Source organism: Engystomops pustulosus, chromosome 10 (assembly GCF_040894005.1).
Source record: "Engystomops pustulosus chromosome 10, aEngPut4.maternal, whole genome shotgun sequence".
NCBI classification, from domain to species: domain Eukaryota; kingdom Metazoa; phylum Chordata; class Amphibia; order Anura; family Leptodactylidae; genus Engystomops; species Engystomops pustulosus.
The window spans coordinates 92,199,586-92,219,931 of NC_092420.1; the positions used below are offsets into that span (position 1 = coordinate 92,199,586).

The 20,346-nt window shown below is 45.3% G+C and overlaps 1 long non-coding RNA gene across 1 annotated transcript in view; it reads left to right on the top strand.

Annotated features, from left to right (window-relative positions):
* The first annotated feature begins 316 nt into the window (after window positions 1–316).
* Window positions 317–20,346, top strand: part of LOC140104231 (uncharacterized) — a 79,963-nt gene continuing 59,933 nt past the window's right edge. The window contains exons 1-2 of the long non-coding RNA XR_011850278.1: window positions 317–827; window positions 8,716–8,844. This is a non-coding gene — a long non-coding RNA (uncharacterized lncRNA). The remainder of the gene's footprint in view (window positions 828–8,715; window positions 8,845–20,346) is intronic.

Sequence of the window (20,346 nt, forward strand, 5' to 3'; positions counted from 1 at the left end):
CTGCTCTCTAGTGATGAATAGGCTGTATCCTCAGTGATGTCTCTGGTGCTCTCTAGTGATGGATATAAGAGTTTGATTAGTAATTAGTAGACATTGTCCTGTTCTGAATAATCGTCAGCATCAATCACACTGGAGAACATCATTTAGGATAAGTACCTTCCGCATCCTATTATTACAGTTGAGTTCATGCTGCTACTAAATCTAATCCCCAGGTGCTGGCTGACCTCTCCGGCGGGGATAAAGGGGTTAATCTCCTCTGAATAATGACCCCACTATTAGAGCCCGCAGTGAAGGAGCAATAAGCTGCAGCAGGTCTCACAGACAGATCACTGCCGGCTCTGAGGCTGGGACTCCCTCTGATTTATTAACAAAATACTAATATATTCAGGAAAGACGGATGAGACTTATGGATCATTAAAGTCTTTCCAGGACTCCACGCGGTGAAATATTAACACACTCGGCAGTGACCCGTGGTCTGTGAAGTCTGGAGCTGCGGATATCAGGGTGGATGGAGAAATAGAAGATTCCTGCCATTATCCGGAGTCGGATGCAGAACAGTAATAAGTAATAATCTCCTTGACCTGAGCCGCGTCTTCTTCTCCATTGACGTTATCATTCCCGGGAAATCGACCACAGATCAGCGGCTCAATATGTATTTACCCAGAGTCTAATATCTTATATAGGACCGAGCATAGCCGCTGCCTCATCCGGGATGATGAAGGTGAAGGAGAAGGTGGTTATGATAGACAAGACAATTAACCCCTCACCTCGGCATCACCCGCAATCTAAAGGATCCAAGATAACATCTTTTATCTCTTCATTTTCAGGTGATGCTCATATTATGCTGATTTACGCTTCATGTGTTCTCTTCTAGACAAAGTTTATGGTTTGTGTTTCGTCGTGAAATTGCAGCAAATCCAAAGTATGTGAAGAAAGCCTGAGGAAGGTCACATGTCATAGAGTAATGTTTACAATTTATCACCATTTATACTAATGTTTTACTCCAGAGCTGCACTCACTATTCTGCTGGTGCAGTCACTGGCCCACATTTATCAGAACCAGTTCAGTCCGTACTGGGTGCAGTTACCTGTGGAGTGTGCAGGGGGCGGCAGATTCAGCAAAACTTGTTCTTCATTACTTGGTGCCCCCTGCACTGCTCCGGAAGTGTCACCCTTTTTTTTTTTTTGGTGCAATTTGTTCATGCTGCAGAATTGTGGGGCAGACAGAATTGAGACAAACTCCGACTAAGAAGTAACAGCCCCTATAGGTGAAAATTTTTTCTAACTTGTTGGACAAAGAGCAGCTGTGACACAAAACTGGTGCAGACACTTTAATAAATACATGTACAAGGAGTTTACATATTCTTTCTAGTGCAAAATCAGACAGAAAATTGTGGAAACACTTTAATAAAAGTGGGACGGCTGATGCTGGGTTACATCCTATATTATACTCCAGAGCTGCACTCACTATTCTGCTGCTGGTGCAGTCACTATGTACATACATGACATTACTCATCCTGTACTGATCCTGAGTTACATCCTATATTATACTTGAGAGCTGCACTCACTATTCTGCTGCTGGTGCAGTCACTGTGTACATACATGACATTACTTATCCTGTACTGATCCTGAGTTACATCCTGTATTATACTCCAGAGCTGCACTCACTATTCTGCTGCTGGTACAGTCACTGTGTACATACATGACATTACTTATCCTGTACTGATCCTGAGTTACATCCTGTATTATACCCCAGAGCTGCACTCACTATTCTGCTGCTGGTACAGTCACTGTGTACATACATGACATTACTTATCCTGTACTGATCCTGAGTTACATCCTGTATTATACTCCAGAGCTGCACTCACTATTCTGCTGCTGCTGCAGTCACTGTACATACATGACATTACTTATCCTGTACTGATCCTGAGTTACATCCTGTATTATACCCCAGAGCTGCACTCACTATTCTGCTGCTGGTGCAGTCACTGTGTACATACATGACATTACTTATCCTGTACTGATCCTGAGTTACATCCTGTATTATACTCCAGAGCTGCACTCACTATTCTGCTGCTGGTACAGTCACTGTGTACATACATGACATTACTTATCCTGTACTGATCCTGAGTTACATCCTGTATTATACCCCAGAGCTGCACTCACTATTCTGCTGCTGGTACAGTCACTGTGTACATACATGACATTACTTATCCTGTACTGATCCTGAGTTACATCCTGTATTATACTCCAGAGCTGCACTCACTATTCTGCTGCTGCTGCAGTCACTGTACATACATGACATTACTTATCCTGTACTGATCCTGAGTTACATCCTGTATTATACCCCAGAGCTGCACTCACTATTCTGCTGCTGGTGCAGTCACTGTGTACATACATGACATTACTTATCCTGTACTGATCCTGAGTTACATCCTGTATTATACCCCAGAGCTGCACTCACTATTCTGCTGCTGGTGCAGTCACTGTGTACATACATGACATTACTTATCCTGTACTGATCCTGAGTTACATCCTGTATTATACTCCAGAGCTGCACTCACTATTCTGCTGCTGGTGCAGTCACTGTGTACATACATGACATTACTTATCCTGTAGTTCACTTTATTCTTCCCGGTGCATGTAAGTGCTTGGCTTGCGACACTAATTTGAATGTTAAATCCCGCACTCAGTCCAAATCCGTTGGATCGTCCGATGGCCCCCCACCCCCGATTCGTGTTGCGTGACAACTGATCGCGTGCGACACAATCCCTGGCGCAATCCCGGAAAAAGTCTGGAAACTCGACGAAAATGCGGTTGCGGGACCCTTTGTTAATAAGCCCCATTGTGTCTACATCATTTTTTTGTCATAGTGCACATTACTGAGGAGACTGCACTACGGCGGTTTGCACCAGTTTTCACATATTTGGGTTACTGTGTATATAAGTAACATTGTATGGATTACAGTTTTCCCACTTTCTCCAGTAGGTTTTCCTGCTCTTCTGATCGATCTCTTCTCTTTCCTGCCAATAGCAGAGACTCAAGAGCAGAAAAGCTGCAATAGATTTTAGGGGGAGTCAGGTTTAAAAATTAAACAAGAGCTTTATTGGTCCATATCATTTTATTGGTTCGATAAAATTGACATTATGATTGAGGTGGTTTCCTGGTGGATTGATTGCAGCTCCGCTCGCTCCTGTCTACAGAGGGAAAATATGAGGCTTTTGATACAATTACTTTTAGTTTCATTGTATAAATCAACGGTTATGAACTTTGGTCTATACTTAATGTCCAGTCTGTGAGTGGTAACTGGACTAGATTGGGGCAGATTTACTTACCCGGCCCATTCGCGATCCAGCAGCGCGTTCTCTGCGGTGGATTCGGGTCTTCCGGCGATTCACTAAGGTAGTTCCTCCGCCGTCCACCAGATGTCGCTGCTACCCTGAATAGCATCGGAACGCACTGGAGTACACCGAGACGGGCTGAGTGAAGGTAAGTGCATGCCGAGCGCCAATTTTTTTTTTTTTAAATGCGGCAGTTTTTCCGAATCCGTCAGGTTTTCGTTTGGCCACGCCCCCGATTTCCGTCGTGTGCATACCAGCGCCGATGTGCCACAATCCGACCGCGTGCGCCAAAAACACGGGGCAATACAGGGAAAATCGGCGCAAATCGGAAATATTCGGGTAACACGTCAGGAAAACGCAAATCGGGCCCTTAGTAGATGACCCCCACTGTGTTCTTTTAAAGGGGGTTTTTGCCGCTAGAAACTTTAATTTGCAGTAAAGCATTTTCTCCTTTAATGTCTGCAGGAAATCTTTGTGAATGTCATAAGATGTGGACATGGGAGATAATCATTGTATTCTCTGTCATTGAAATGTATCGATCTGTTCTCTCTACTGAATGTATCTGCAGCAGATGACCAGAAATGATTCATTATTTTGTAACTGGTGCAATGTATATCAGAGAATACTGCAATAAAACTGATTGAAGACAAATTTGCATCGAATAAGATTTCTCACTCCCCTCTATGAATTGAACTTTGGCAGAAAACAGAAGTGGAAATCTTTAGGGGAATATTTCAGTGTTTTTGTCAAAGTCTAATTTACCTTTAATATACATTAGATAAATGAATAGGAGTCCATTATATTTTATGCACATGTTTCAGTTTTGTTCTCTCTTTTTAATCTTATTTCAGTTATTATTGCTTTAAGGCTGGAGATAAGTTCTCTGTACCGAGGGGAATAAAGCAATCAGGGTGAAGCATCAGCAGGTTTATATAGGACATTATAGAGCAATATGTACCTGCACTAAGAGGAATAAACACTTAGGGGCTCATTTACTAAGGGCTCCACGGCCGCACTTTCTTCGGGTTTCCTGACTTTTTCTGTTTTGCGCCGAATTATGCGGGGATTTTGGCGCATGTGCCAGCTTTCACTCGAGAGAAATGGGGGGCGTGGCCGTTGGAAAACCCGACAGATTAGTAAAAAACGCGGAATTTAAAAACCGAATTGTGTCGCAAAATCAATCACTCACATGCACCAGGAATAGGTTGGTGAACTCCGGCAACCTCAGGGGACCTCGGCGCAGCAGCGACACCTGGTGGACATCGGGCGCACGACCTTAGTGATTCGCCGGAAGACCCGAATCCTCGTTGGAGAAAGCGCTGCTGGATCGCGACAGGACCGGGTAAGTAAGTGACCCCCTTAGGGTTAGATAGAAACCTACTGTTATCTCCAGCAGACTCTGTCTGTGCCTGTGTCTTCCTCTATCACACAGAAGCATCAGTAGAATTATATAGGTTATTATATATGGGAATAAAGCACTTGTGGTCAGATACAAACTTCCTATTATCTCCAGAACCCTTTATCATTCACATGCATTATACAGAATCACTGACCTAAACCGGTGCAATTCCAGTAGCTGTAAGATAGTAAAAACTCACCTTGAACTGCTGCAGTAGGTCTGTGTCATGTTTCTTTGCTGCAGGCAATATTATAGTAGGATTCTGTCTGTATCTGTGTCTTCCTCTATCAGTCAGAAGCATCAGCAGGGGCATGTAGAACATCATAGAGAAGTACTGAGCCCAATAAAGCACTTGGGGTTAGATAGAAACCTACTATTATCTCCAGCAGACTCTGCCTGTGCCTGTGTTTTTTTCATCTCTCACACAGAATCATTAGCAGGATTACATAGGACATTATAGAGAGTTAGCTAACTGTACTGATGGGATTAAAGCACTTGGGGCGAGATAGAAACTTTCAATTATCTCCAGTAGCCTACATGCAGTATACATAATTACTGACCTGTACTGGTACAATTCCAGTAGCTGTAAAATAGAAAATACACACCTTGAGCTGCTGCAGTAGGTATGTGCTCTCTTTCTTTGTGTCAGTCTCATCAAGCTCCTCTTCTATCATCAACCCTGTTGCTGCCCATCCCTATAGATCTACCATGGGCATCAGTTATATGATCCCTCTGTGAGTTGCCTGTGTGTTTGCCTGCCTGTTGCAATGGAAACAATCTTCCTGTGTGTTTTCTTCCTACTGAATTGTTCTGATAACAATCAGTCAATCAGAAAAAGCTGAGCTGCAGTGTAAAGTATAGCGGAGGGAAAGAGAAGCAGTTGAAGCCTCTAATGGATTTTTCATGACCTTAGCCTCCAAATTACAAAGTAACAAAGTCACTGATCAGATGTGTCTTCATGGAGCAGAGTACAGTATCAGAAAGTTATGTGTTCAATCAGTTACTTAATAACTTTGTTATAATGTTAAGTCTTATTTGTTATTGATGTTTGTTCTAAGGAAACGTGTGTAACAATTGATTGAGGCAATTGCACAGGTAGATTTCCCCACTAGCAACCAAGTAAAATTCAAGGGCATCACCAATATCTGAAGGATTTTATATGTCACCACATATTGGAAAGAGATTAGTATTTAATTATTTATTTATATATTATTGCTTCATTTTAGTATTTTTATGTAAATATTTAACTCTATGGGGGTCATTTACTAAGGGCCCGATTCGCGTTTTCCTGACGTGTTACCCGAATATTTCCGATTTGCGCCGATTGTACCTGAATTTCCCTGGGATTTTGGCGCACGCGATCGGATTGTGGCGCATCGGCGCCGGCATGCGCGCGACGGAAATCGGGGGCGTGGTCGATCGAAAACCCGACGTATTCGGAAAAACCGCCGCATTTAAGAACGGAAAATGTGTCGCTCGGGACGCGCTTACCTTCACTTAGCCCGAGCCGGTGAACTCCAGCGCGTTTAGATGCTTTTCAGCGCAGCAGCGCCACCTGGTGGACGGCGGAGGAACTACCTTATTAAATCCCGGCCGGACCCGAATCCAGCGCAGAGAACGTGCCGCTGGATCGCGAACGGACCGGGTAAGTAAATCTGCCCCTATATATTAAACAAATGTTCATTATTTACAAAAATATTTCCATATTTCCCATAGATTTTCACCAGATTCTTGTCTAGATCCAGAAGACCAGCATTCAGCGATGTGGGGGGCTGCAGAGAAGGCGCCTGCGATTAGTTCTCTGCATTGATCCTACAGTTGATTTATGAGCAGCTCAATCCAGTGGATGGGATCGAAGCTTCACAGCAGGTAAAAGGGAGGTGGAAGCAGTATAGACTACAATGCCAGCGCCGCTCTCACTACTCAATTTATGTCTGTGTAATGAGGCAGCGGGATGACACTCGCTCTGGCACAACGCCTGAGGGCCATAGATCACACTATAGACCAGAGGTAATGAAGATCTAACACCTGAATCCTGCTACATAATGGCCATCAGTTTGTCCACCCTGCATGATCAGTACAGGATAAGTAATGCCATGTATGTACACAGTGACTGCACCAGCAGCAGAATAGTGAGTGCAGCTCTGGCGTAGAATACAGGATGTAACTCAGGATCAGTACAGGATAAGTAATGTCATGTATGTACACAGTGACTGCACCAGCAGCAGAATAGTGAGTGCAGCTCTGGAGTATAATACAGGATGTAACTCAGGATCAGTACAGGATAAGTAATGTCATGTATGTACACAGTGACTGCACCAGCAGCAGAATAGTGAGTGCAGCTCTGGCGTAGAATACAGGATGTAACTCAGGATCAGTACAGGATAAGTAATGTCATGTATGTACACAGTGACTGCACCAGCAGAATAGTGAGTGCAGCTCTGGAGTATAATACAGGATGTAACTCAGGATCAGTACAGGATAAGTAATGTCATGTATGTACACAGTGACTGCACCAGCAGCAGAATAATGAGTGCAGCTCTGGAGTTTAATACAGGATGTAACTCAGGATCAGTACAGGATCAGTAATGTCATGTATGTACACAGTGACTGCACTGGCAGCAGAATAGTGAGTGCAGCTCTGGCGTAGAATACAGGATGTAACTCAGGGTCAGTACAGGATAAGTAATGTCATGTTTGTACACAGTGACTGCACCAGCAGCAGAATAGTGAGTGCAGCTCTGGCGTAGAATACAGGATGTAACTCAGGATCAGTACAGGATAAGTAATATCATGTATGTACACAGTGACTGCACCAGCAGCAGAATAGTGAGTGCAGCTCTGGGGTATAATACAGGATGTAACTCAGGATCAGTACAGGATAAGTAATGTCATGTATGTACACAGTGACTGCACCAGCAGCAGAATAGTGAGTGCAGCTCTGGGGTATAATAAAGGATGTAACTCAGGATCAGTACAGCATAAGTAATGTCATGTATGTACACAGTGACTGCACCAACAGCAGAATAGTGAGTGCAGCTCTGGGGTATAATACAGGATGTAACTCAGGATCAGTACAGGATAAGTAATGTCATGTATGTACACAGTGACTGCACCAGCAGCAGAATAGTGAGTGCAGCTCTGGAGTATAATACGGAATGTAACTCAGGATCAGTACAGGATAAGTAATGTCATGTATGTACACAGTGACTGCACCAACAGCAGAATAGTGAGTGCAGCTCTGGGGTATAATACAGGATGTAACTCAGGATCAGTACAGGATAAGTAATGTCATGTATGTACACAGTGACTGCACCAGCAGCAGAATAGTGAGTGCAGCTCTGGAGTATAATACGGAATGTAACTCAGGATCAGTACAGGATAAGTAATGTCATGTATGTACACAGTGACTGCACCAGCAGCAGAATAGTGAGTGCAGCCCTGGAGTATAATACAGGATGTAACTCAGGATCAGTACAGGATAAGTAATGTCATGTATGTACACAGTGACTGCACCACCAGCAGAATAGTGAGTGCAGCTCTGGGGTATAATACAGGATGTAACTCAGGATCAGTACAGGATAAGTAATGTCATGTATGTACACAGTGACTGCACCAGCAGCAGAATAGTGAGTGCAGCTCTGGAGTATAATACGGGATGTAACTCAGGATCAGTACAGGATAAGTAATGTCATGTATGTACACAGTGACTGCACCAGCAGCAGAATAGTGAGTGCAGCTCTCCCAACATGTCCGATAGTATCTGGTAAGCTATGTATCCAATCCTACCCTGTGTGATACAGTCTGCTGAACGTGGTATGAAATCCTTTCATGTGTGATACCGTCTGCTAAGCTGTGTATCTAATCACATGTCATACTTGCTCCCAATCTGAAGTGTATTTCTATCCTTCATATGTTTAACATTGTCTATTTTCTTTATTTAGTCACTAACTTTGAACATTTACCTCCAACCCAGCTTTCCCAGAGCCCTGAAGTGCAAGTCTGCATAGGGAATCAGCAGGATTTGCCTCATTGTACCTCAGAAATTGGGACAACTCCTGTAGGAGCTACAGTCTGGACAATGTTGGTTGTCACTTACCTTTCCGTATGTATAACTAAACTTGCCCCTAAATGTGACCCCTCCTGTCCATCCACACCTCCTGGATGTCATCTCCAAGAACCCTGCTAACACCTCCTCCTCCTTCACTGTTACTTTTTAACTTTTTTTCTGTAAACTTTTAACATAATATTCTTCTATTTTCCTCCCAATGGAGAAATATGATCCTGCCCAAACCTTGCCTGAGCCCATGGGCCCCCCTGAGCCACATGGCACGAGACCGCAGATGAGACATTCAACATCTCACTGCCAATCCTGGTAGTAAACGTGCCCCCGGTGGTCCATACCGCTCTGCCATTGTGGTGCGCCCGGCCCTTTAAGAAGCTGAGTAATGGGATCCCTCTTGTAATCTCCTTGTAATTGCAGTTCTATTTCATTAAGTGCCTCCTTAGTTTCGGGGCTTCAGAGCTGCGCTCTCCCAGGCCGGGGAAACCTGTTTGTTGCACCTGTAGGACACTTGTGTTCTGTGAGACGTGCGGGGGCTGGAAGGAGAATTCCTCGCTGCTTGATATCAAAGAGAATCTGATACTACGGAAAAAAGCGGCGAATCCGGAAAACATTGTGATCGCCATAAATCATTCAGAGGCGCCATAACCTGCCGTTTTATGACGTCCCCAGCCAGTCCGCTAATGAAGTTGTGAATAAACGTATCAATAAAAGAAATTTACGGAGTGGGATTTCTGAAAATGACGTGAATGATGGGAGTTGTAGTGGCTGACAGTTGGATATTGTAGGGACATAGTGACCCTGGCGGGTGATAGGCGGCTCCATAGGGAGATATTTATGTGTAGCCCTGGGGGCTCATTGCACTTCTTTCCTGCTGCTCTGTAGTAACCCACAGTAATGAAGGTATTTACCGACCTCCATCGATTTTCCAAACTTTCACACCAACTGTAAAAGCTGCCCAAAATTGACTCCATTCTCTTATAGTGCCCCCTGCTGGAGTCAACTGTAATGATGAAGCTTGCACCAGTTAAAGGGCATCAGGACTGGCATGAAAACCCCATTACACGCCCCTCATCCGGCTCTTCCCCTCGGTGTCTACAGTAGTTTCTACATTGTAGCAGTTTCTTCTCAGTCTTGTGACATATAATAGATTTAGTAAATGATTGGACACAATTCTGTCTCATCGCCCCCTAGGTTCACATTACATGATGGCAGGACTTCCCCTTTAAATAACTTATACTTGTTGTACCCTGTATTTTGGGTGAGGATTCTGATTAGATTTCCTGCATCTCATCAGCCCGGGGATGTCTGATGTCTTTATGTCGGTGATGAATAGAGTTGGGTGTGAACTCCAAACCTGATGATGGCAGCGCCCAACTATATGCAAAATATAAAAGACACTAATAAATCTCCACCGAGACTGAAAAATATAAAGGAACTGTCCACTGGGGTGACCCCACCGTGCAGAGGCTGGATACAAGTGTCTCCTCCAGCCAGGGAAGGGTCCTCATACTATTCACTACCATGTAACAATACAGCCGACATCATACTCCTACTGAAGAGCGGGTGATTGTATAATCTGTATGTAGTGAGCTCCCCCTAGTGGTGGTGTATAATCTGTATGTAGTGATCTCCTCCTAGTGGTGGTGTATAATCTGTATGTAGTGAGCTCCCCCTAGAGGTGGTATATAATCTGTATGTAGTGATCTCCCCCTAGTGGTGGTGTATAATGTGTATGTAGTGAGCTCCCCCTAGTGGTGGTGTATAATGTGTATGTAGTGATCTCCCCCTAGTGGTGGTGTATAATCTGTATGTAGTGATCTCTCCCTAGTGGTGGTGTATAATCTGTATGTAGTGATCTCTCCCTAGTGGTGGCTGTATAATCTGTATGTAGTGAGCTCCCCCTAGTGGTGGTGTATAATCTGTATGTAGTGAGCTCCCCCTAGTGGTGGTGTATAATCTGTATGTAGTGATCTCCTCCTAGTGGTGGTGTATAATCTGTATGTAGTGAGCTCCCCCTAGTGGTGGTGTATAATCTGTATGTAGTGAGCTCTCCCTAGTGGTGGTGTATAATATGTGTGTATTGAGCTCCCCCTAGTGGTGATGTATAATCTGTATGTAGTGATCTCCCCCTAGTGGTGATGTATAATCTGTATGTAGTGAGCTCCCCCTAGTGGTGATGTATAATCTGTATGTAGTGAGCTCCCCCTAGTGCTGGTGTATGATCTGTATGTAGTGAGCTTCTCCTAGTGGTGGTGTATAATCTGTATGTAGTGAGCTCCCCCTAGTGGTGGTGTATAATCTGTATGTAGTGATCTCCCCCTAGTGGTGGTGTATAATCTGTATGTAGTGAACTCCCCCTAGTGGTGGTGTATAATCTGTATGTAGTGATCTCCCCCTAGTGGTGGCTGTATAATCTGTATGTAGTGAGCTCCTCCTAGTGGTGGCTGTATAATCTGTATGTAGTGAGTTCCCACCAGTGGTGGCGTATAATATGTATGTAGTGAGCTCCCCCTAGTGGTGGTGTATAATCTGTATGTAGTGAGCTCCTCCTAGTGGTTGTGTATAATCTGTATGCAGCGAGCTCCCCCTAGTGGTGGTGTATAATCTGTATGTAGTGATCTCCTTCTAGTGGTGGTGTATAATCTGTATGTAGTGATCTCCCCCTAGTGGTGGTGTATAATCTGTATGTAGTGATCTCCCCCTAGTGGTGGTGTATAATCTGTATGTAGTGATCTCCCTGTAGTGGTGGCTGTATAATCTGTATGTAGTGATCTCCCCCTAGTGGTGGTTTATAATCTGTATGTAGTGAGCTCCCCCTAGTGGTGGTGTATAATCTGTATGTACTGAGCTCCCCCTAGTGGTGATTGTATAATCTGTATGTAGTGAGCTCCCCCTAGTGGTGATGTATAATCTGTATGTAGTGAGCTCCTCCTAGTGGTGACTGTATAACCTGTATGTAATGAGCTCCCCCTAGTGGTGGTGTATATTCTGTATGTAATGATCTCCCCATAGTAGTGGTGTATAATCTGTATGTAATGATCTCCCCCTAGTGGTGATTGTATAATCTGTATGTAGGGAGCTCCCCCTAGAGGTGGTATATAATCTGTATGTAGTGATCTCCCCCTAGTGGTGGTGTATAATGTGTATGTAGTGAGCTCCCCCTAGTGGTGGTGTATAATCTGTATGTAGTGAGCTCCCCCTAGTGGTGGCTGTATGATCTGTATGTAGTGAGCTCCCCCTAGTGGTGGCTGTATAATCCCTATGTAGTGAGATCCCCCTAGTGGTGACTGTATAATATGTATGTAGTGAGCTCCCCCTAGTGGTGACTGTATAATATGTATGTAGTGAGCTCCCCCTAGTGGTGACTGTATAATATGTATGTGGTGAGCTCCCTCTAGTGGTGGCTGTATAATCTGTATGTAGTGAGCTCCCCCTAGTGGTGGCTGTATAATCTGTATGTAGTGAGCTCCGTCTAGTGATGGCTGTATAATCTGTATGTAGTGAGCTCCACTAGTGGTGGCTGTATAATCTGTATGTAGTGAGCTCCCCCTAGTGGTGACTGTATAATCTGTATGTGGTGAGCTCCCTCTAGTGGTGGCTGTATAATCTGTATGTAGTGATCCCCCCTAGTGGGGGTGTATAATCTGTATGTAGTGATCTCCCCCTAGTGGTGCTGTATAATCTGTATGCAGTGATCTCCCCCTAGTGGTAGTGTATAATCTGTATGTAGTGAGCTCCCCCTAGTGGTGGTGTATAATCTGTATGCAATGAGCTCCCCTAGTGGTGGCTGTATAATCTGTATGTAGTGATCTCCCACTAGTGGTGACTGTATAATCTGTATGTGTTGAGCTCCCCCTAGTGGTGGCTGTATAATTTGTATGTAGTGATCTCTTCCTAGTGGTGGTGTATAATCTGTATGTAGTGATCTCCCCCTAGTGGTGGTGTATAATCTGTATGTAGTGAGCTGCAGCCATGACTAAGGACGGCTAGCCCGTCCGAAACGCGTCAGGGTTTTTCCCTGCTGTGGATTTTAAACATATGTCTCAATAAAGAAATTTTCAATGTCCCGGAACTGGCTGGATATTCCATTCCATTGCCCATACGGAGGGGCAATCCGTGCTGTACAAGGACATTCATGCTGGAAGGTGAGCTGATTCCCCAATCATATTCCTATGTAGTGATCTCCCCCTAGTGGTGATGTATGATCTGTATGTAGTGAGCTCCCCCCAGGTGGTGGTATATAATCTGTATGTAGTGAGCTCCCCCTAGTGGTGGTGTATAATCTGTATGTAGTGAGCTCCCCCTAGTGGTGGCTGTATAATCTGTATGTAGTGAGCTCCCCCTAGTGGTGGTGTATTATCTGTACGTAGTGATCTCCCCCTCTGTATGTAGTGAGCTCCCCCTAGTGGTGGCTGTATAATCTGTATGTAGTGATCTCCCCCTAGTGGTGGTGTATAATGTGTATGTAGTGAGCTCCCCCTAGTGGTGGTGTATAATCTGTATATAGTGAGCTCCCCCTAGTGGTGGTGTATAATCTGTATGTAGTGATCTCCCCCTAGTGGTGGTGTATAATCTGTATGTAGTGATCTCCCCCTAGTGGTGGTGTATAATCTGTATGTAGTGAGCTCCCCCTAGTGGTGGCTGTATAATCTGTATGTAGTGAGCTCCCCCTAGTGGTGGTGTATAATCTGTATGTAGTGAGCTCCACCTAGTGGTGGTATATAATCTGTATGTAGTGAGCTCCACCTAGCGGTGGTATATAATCTGTATGTAGTGATCTCCCCCTAGTGGTGGTGTATAATCTGTATGTAGTGATCTCCCCCTAGTGGTGGTGTATAATCTGTATGTAGTGATCTCCCCCTAGTGGTGGTATATAATATGTATGTAGTGATCTCCCCCTAGTGGTGGTGTATAATCTGTATGTAGTGAGCTCCCCCTAGTGGTGGCTGTATGATCTGTATGTAGTGAGCTGCCTCTGGAGTGACATGATATAAGGAATGAAACTGGATAAAGGTTTTATCTGATACAATGTTATATTTTTATTGATTCATTTTTGTATCCTGGGATTTCATTTTAGTTTAAATGGACTTGAAAATCATGAGCCACATGGATAAACAGGATGGTCAGAATTTTGCCATAGAGATGAATGATATAGTCTGATGTCCGCCCACAATGAGTTCCAGGTGTTGCAGTCACATGACGGATGGCGATTGTTATGGGTCAATATTCCATTGTTGCCCGCTGTTCACATTTGTATCACCCTGCAGGATGGATTGCATAGGTTTTCAATGAAATGTAAGATAAATAGTGATGTGAAATCTCCCTGCAGTGGTCCCTGTCTCGGGAACACTCCATCATTGTGCTCCATCATTGTGCTCCTGCTGCACCGTCCTTTCTTCTCCTGACTTGGTTAATTACTATAGCCATTGCCTTTAATTAAATCCACCATAAACGAGTTCAGCTAGAACTAGCGACAATGTCCCTCTGCAGGAGAGCGCTGCACAGACCAAAATAGACGGCAGGGAGGGTGGGGGGCTTTAGCTGCACTTCTGAAGGCTTGTGCTGCCAGGTCCTGGCGAGGGTGGGAGGCTGTATATACATTGTGCTATGGAGTGAAGGATGATATGTAATGATGTATAACATGAATGTATAGACACACACATGTATACATACAGAGATAGACACATGACACACACATGTATACATACAGAGATAGACACATGACACACACATGTATATAGATAGACTCATGACACACACATGTATACATACAGAGATAGACACATGACACACACATGTACATAGATAGACTCATGACACACACATGTATACATACAGAGATAGACTCATGACACACACAAGTATACATACAGAGATAGACACATGACACACACATGTATATAGATAGACTCATGACACACACATGTATACATACAGAGATAGACACATGACACACACATGTATACATACAGAGATAGACACATGACACACACATGTATACATACAGAGATAGACACATGACACACACACATGTATAAATACAGAGATAGACACATGACACACACATGTATACATACAGAGATAGACACATGACACACACCTGTAAATAGACACATGACACACACATGTATTCATACAGAGATAGACACATGACACACACATGTATATAGATAGACAAATGACACACACATGTATACATACAGAGATAGGCACATAACACACACATGTATGCATACAGAGATAGACACATGACACACACATGTATATAGATAGACAAATGACACACACATGTATACATACAGAGATAGGCACATAACACACACATGTATGCATACAGAGATAGACACATGACAAACACATCTATACAAATAGAGACACATGATACACACATGTATGCATGTATGTAGATGGACACATGATACACACATGTATACATACAGAGACACATGACACACACATGTATATAGATATAGACACTCTATACATACATGTATACTTGTATTTAGACACATGATACATACATGTATACTTGTATATAGATAGACACACGATACATACATGTATACATACGGAGATAGACACATGAAATATGCATGCAGAGAAAAAGCCATGACACCCATGCAGAGGCATGCACATGCACACATATATACATGCATATACACACATACACACATATTACACACACATTGTACACGCATGCAGGGATACTCATATTACACACTAGTGTTCATTTACAGTGGGATGAAGAGTGTTCATACCCGTTCAACTTCTCAATTTTCCGCAAATTGAAATACATTATCTTGATTTTTATGTCACAGAGCGACACAAAGTATCAGTTTTTTAGAAGTGAAAAGTAACTGATAAATACTTTTCCAACTATCTGCAATTTAGACTACGGAGATGTGCGTTGTGGTTATGTATTCACCGCCGAGTGCATCCAATTGCCTCTACAAGTCTCCTCGTTAGTAACTGTAACGGAGATGATCTGATGCCATTTCTTCTCAGTGTAACTGCAGATGATCTGTGAAGGCCTCAGAGTTTTGTTAGAGAACATTAGTGAACGCACAGCAACTTGAGAATTGCTCTTCACAAATGTTCTCCAACCAATGTGACTGAGCTATTTGGTGAAGAAGGAATGGAGAAACCTCCAGCCTCTAGATGTGCAAAGCCAGTGGAGATGTCCCCCAGCAGACCTGCCATTGCAGCTAAAGATGGTCCTACAAAGTGTGGGACCACATCCCATCAATGGGGCTGCAGGTCTTTATAAAGCCAGTTAGAGCCACCCCACATAGAGCCACCCCACATAGAGCCACCCCACATAGAGCCACCCATCATAGAGCCACCCCACATAGAGCCACCCCACATAGAGCCACCCCACATAGAGCCACCCATCATAGAGCCACCCCACATAGAGCCACCCCACATAGAGCCACCCCACATAGAGCCAACCTATAGAGCCACCCCTCATAGAGCCACCCCTCATAGAGCCACCCCGCATAGAGCCACCCCGCATAGAGCCACCCCACATAGAGCCACCCCACATAGAGCCACCTCTCATAGAGCCACGCCACATAGAGCCACCCCACATAGAGCCAACCCTCATAGAGCCACCTCTCATAGAGCCACCTCTCATAGAGCCACCCCACATAGAGCCACCCATCATAGAGCCACTCCACATAGAGCCAACCCTTATAGAGCCACCTCTCATAGAGCCACCCCACATAGAGCCACCCATCATAGAGCCACCCCGCATAGAGCCACCCCGCATAGAGCCACCCCGCATAGAGCCACCCATCATAGAGCCACCCCGCATAGAGCCACCCCGCATAGAGCCACCCCACATAGAGCCACCCCACATAGAGCCACCCATCAGAGAGCCACCCCACATAGAGCCACCCCACATAGAGCCACCCCGCATAGAGCCACCCCACATAGAGCCGCCCCTCATAGAGGCACCATATAGAGCAGCAGTTCTCAACCTGTGGGTTGCGACCCCAGCAAGGGTCGAATGACCAAAAGACAGGGGTAGCCTAAAGCCATTGGAGCCGCGATTTTATTGCATTTTTACCACAAATCGCATGGTTTGGGGTCACCACAACATGAGTAACTGTGTTGTGGGGTCACAGCATTACAAAGGTTGAGAACCACTGATATAGAGGCACCACATAGAGGCACCATAAGTGACTCATCCAGCAGGGGCAGCTTATTGACTGTTTCCAGGCTGACTCCATTGTCCTCGGCATGTAATGATATATTGTACCTGGCAGCTTCTTCTTTAAGAACAGACCTCAGCATTGTGATCAGGGACCGTGAGATTTTTCCTAATTTTCCCAAGACGTCCCTTAATGACCTTGAGTTCGGGCTTATTAGACAGCGATGGCGGCGCTCGGGTGAGAGTGCCGGAAATAAAGATATCCTGTCAGCGAGAATTAATAGTGTATGTGGAGGATAAACAAGGTCACGTGACTGTGGCCGCCAGCGGATTCACACCGGGCAGAGCAGAGGGAAAAGTAGAGCGCAGCATATGAGGGGTTTCTGTGCAGTCTCTATTTGTGCAGATTCATCCAGTGCAAACTGCTTGTACATGTATTTATAAAGTGTCTGCGCCAGTTTTGTGTCGCGGCTGCACCTAAAGGGGCTGTTACTGCTTAGTCTGAGTTTGGGCCACATTTATTACTGATGGGCACCACAATTCTGCAAAGTGCACCAAAACAATGGGGGCAGTGCAGGGGGGTCGGATTCATAAAGAACCGTGCACCACAATACATGAATCTGGCGCCCCCTGCACACTACACAGGTAACTGCACTAGTTTTGTGGGCCACTGTATGCAGCCTCTTCCTCCTGTGCAGTCACTGTGTGTAGTCTCTTCCTCCTGTGCAGTCACTGTGTGTAGTCTCTTCCTCCTGTGCAGTCACTGTGTGCAGTCTCTTCCTCCTCTGCAGTCACTGGGGGTCATTTGCTAAGGGCCCGATTCACGTTTTCCCGATGTGTTACCCGAATATTTCCGACTTGCGCCGATTTCCCCTGAATTTCCCCGGGATTTTGGCGCACGCGATCGGATTGTGGCGCATCGGCGCCGGCATGCACGTGACGGAAATCGGGGGGTGTGGCCGAACAAAAAGCTGACAAATTCAGAAAAACCGCCGCATTTAAAAAAAAAATAATGTGTCGCGAAAATTGCACTTACCTTCACTCAGCCTGGCTCGGTGTATTCCAGTGCGTTCCGATGCTCTTCAGTGCAGCAGCGCCACCTGGTGGATGGTAGAGGAACTGCCTTATGGACCGGGTAAGTAAATCTGCCCCACTGTGTGCAGTCTCTTCCTCCTGTGCAGTCACTGTGTGCAGTCTCTTCCTCCTGTGCAGTCACTGTGTGCAGTCTCTTCCTCCTGTGCAGTCACTGTGTGCAGTCTCTTCCTCCTGTGCAGTCACTGTGTGCAGTCTCTTCCTCCTGTGCAGTCACTGTGTGCAGTCTCTTCCTCCTGTGCAGTTACTGTGTGCAGTCTCTTCCTTCTGTGCAGTCCCTGTGCGCAGCCTCTTCCTCCTGTGCAGTCACTGTGTGGAGTCTCTTCCTCCTGTGCAGTCGTTGTGTGCAGTATCTTCCTCCTGTGCAGTCACTGTGTGCAGTCTCTTCCTCCTGTGCAGTCGTTGTGTGCAGTCACTGTGCGCAGCCTCTTCCTCCTGTGCAGTCCCTGTGCGCAGCCTCTTCCTCCTGTGCAGTCACTGTGTGCAGTCGCTGTGTGCAGTCTCTTCCTCCTGTGCAGTCACTGTGTGCAGTCTCTTACTCCTGTGCAGCCTCTTACTCCTGTGCAGTCACTGTGTGCAGCCTCTTCCTCCTGTGCAGTCGCTGTGTGCAGCCTCTTCCCCCTGTGCAGTCACTGTGTGCAGTCTCTTCCTCCTGTGTAGTCACTGTGTGCAGTCTCTTCCTCCTGTGCAGTCGCTGTGTGCAGTCTCTTCCTCCTGTGCAGTCTCTTCGTCCTGTGCAGTCACTGTGTGTAGTCTCTTCCTCCTGTGCAGTCACTGTGTGTAGTCTCTTCCTCCTGTGCAGTCACTGTGTGCAGTCTCTTCCTCCTGTGCAGTCACTGTGTGCAGCCTCTTCCTCCTGTGCAGTCGCTGTGTGCCGTCTCTTCCTCCTGTGCAGTCTCTGTGTGCAGTCTCTTCCTCCTGTGCAGTCGCTGTGTACAGTCTCTTCCTCCTGTGCAGTCACTGTGTGCAGTCTCTTCCTCCTGTGCAGTCTCTTCCTCCTGTGCAGTCACTGTGTGCAGTCTCTTCCTCCTGTGCAGTCGCTGTGTGCAGTCTCTTCCTCCTGTGCAGTCTCTTCCTCCTGTGCAGTTCCTGGGGTGGGGGCATCACATCATGAATCCCCCTTGCGTTGGGCAGGATATACAGACCGTTAGTTATATCTCTTCTTCACGCTGTGTCGTCCTTGTGGTATTTTTACATATTGGCAGCAGTGGCCGCTCCACCAGGTGAATATCCTCACATATATCGGACGCCGTGTGATATAATAAGATTTCCCGCTGAGAGTATAATTGTTCCATCCTCTGGAGACGGATTCATGCTCCCGTTGCGCGGAGTTGTGTTAAGTAATATTGTAATTGCTCATTAATAATCGCTCATCTATATATATCTACAGGTGACAGTCACTTCATCAGGACCATCTTACTTAAAGTAACTAAAAGAACTGCTTAAAGGGGAACTCCAGAGAGATCCAGAGATTTACATGTGTTTTCTCATTAGACACCTTAAAGTGTGATATCATCACCCTCTATTGTATAATGTGTGATGTCACTGCCTGCCTTGTGTATAATGTGTGATGTCACTGCCTGCCTTGTGTATAATGTGTGATGTCACTGCCTGCCTTGTGTATAATGTTTGATGTCACTGCCTGCCTTGTGTATAATGTTTGATGTCACTGCCTGCCTTGTGTATAATGTGTGATGTCACTGCCTGCCTTGTGTATAATGTGTGATGTCACTGCCTTCATTGTGTATAATGTGTGATGTCACTGCCTGCCTTGTGTATAATGTGTGATGTCACTGCCTGCCTTGTGTATAATGTGTGATGTCACTGCTGTCTCTTGTATAATGTGTGATGTCACTGCCTGCCTTGTGTATAATGTGTGATGTCACTGCCTGCCTTGTGTATAATGTGTGATGTCACTGCTGTCTCTTGTATAATGTGTGATGTCACTGCCTGCCTTGTGTATAATGTGTGATGTCACTGCCTGCCTTGTGTATAATGTGTGATGTCACTGCCTGCCTTGTGTATAATGTGTGATGTCACTGCCTGCCTTGTGTATAATGTGTGATGTCACTGCCTGCCTTGTGTATAATGTTTGATGTCACTGCCTGCCTTGTGTATAATGTGTGATGTCACTGCCTTCATTGTGTATAATGTGTGATGTCACTGCCTGCCTTGTGTATAATGTGTGATGTCACTGCCTGCCTTGTGTATAATGTGTGATGTCACTGCTGTCTCTTGTATAATGTGTGATGTCACTGCCTGCCTTGTGTATAATGTGTGATGTCACTGCCTGCCTT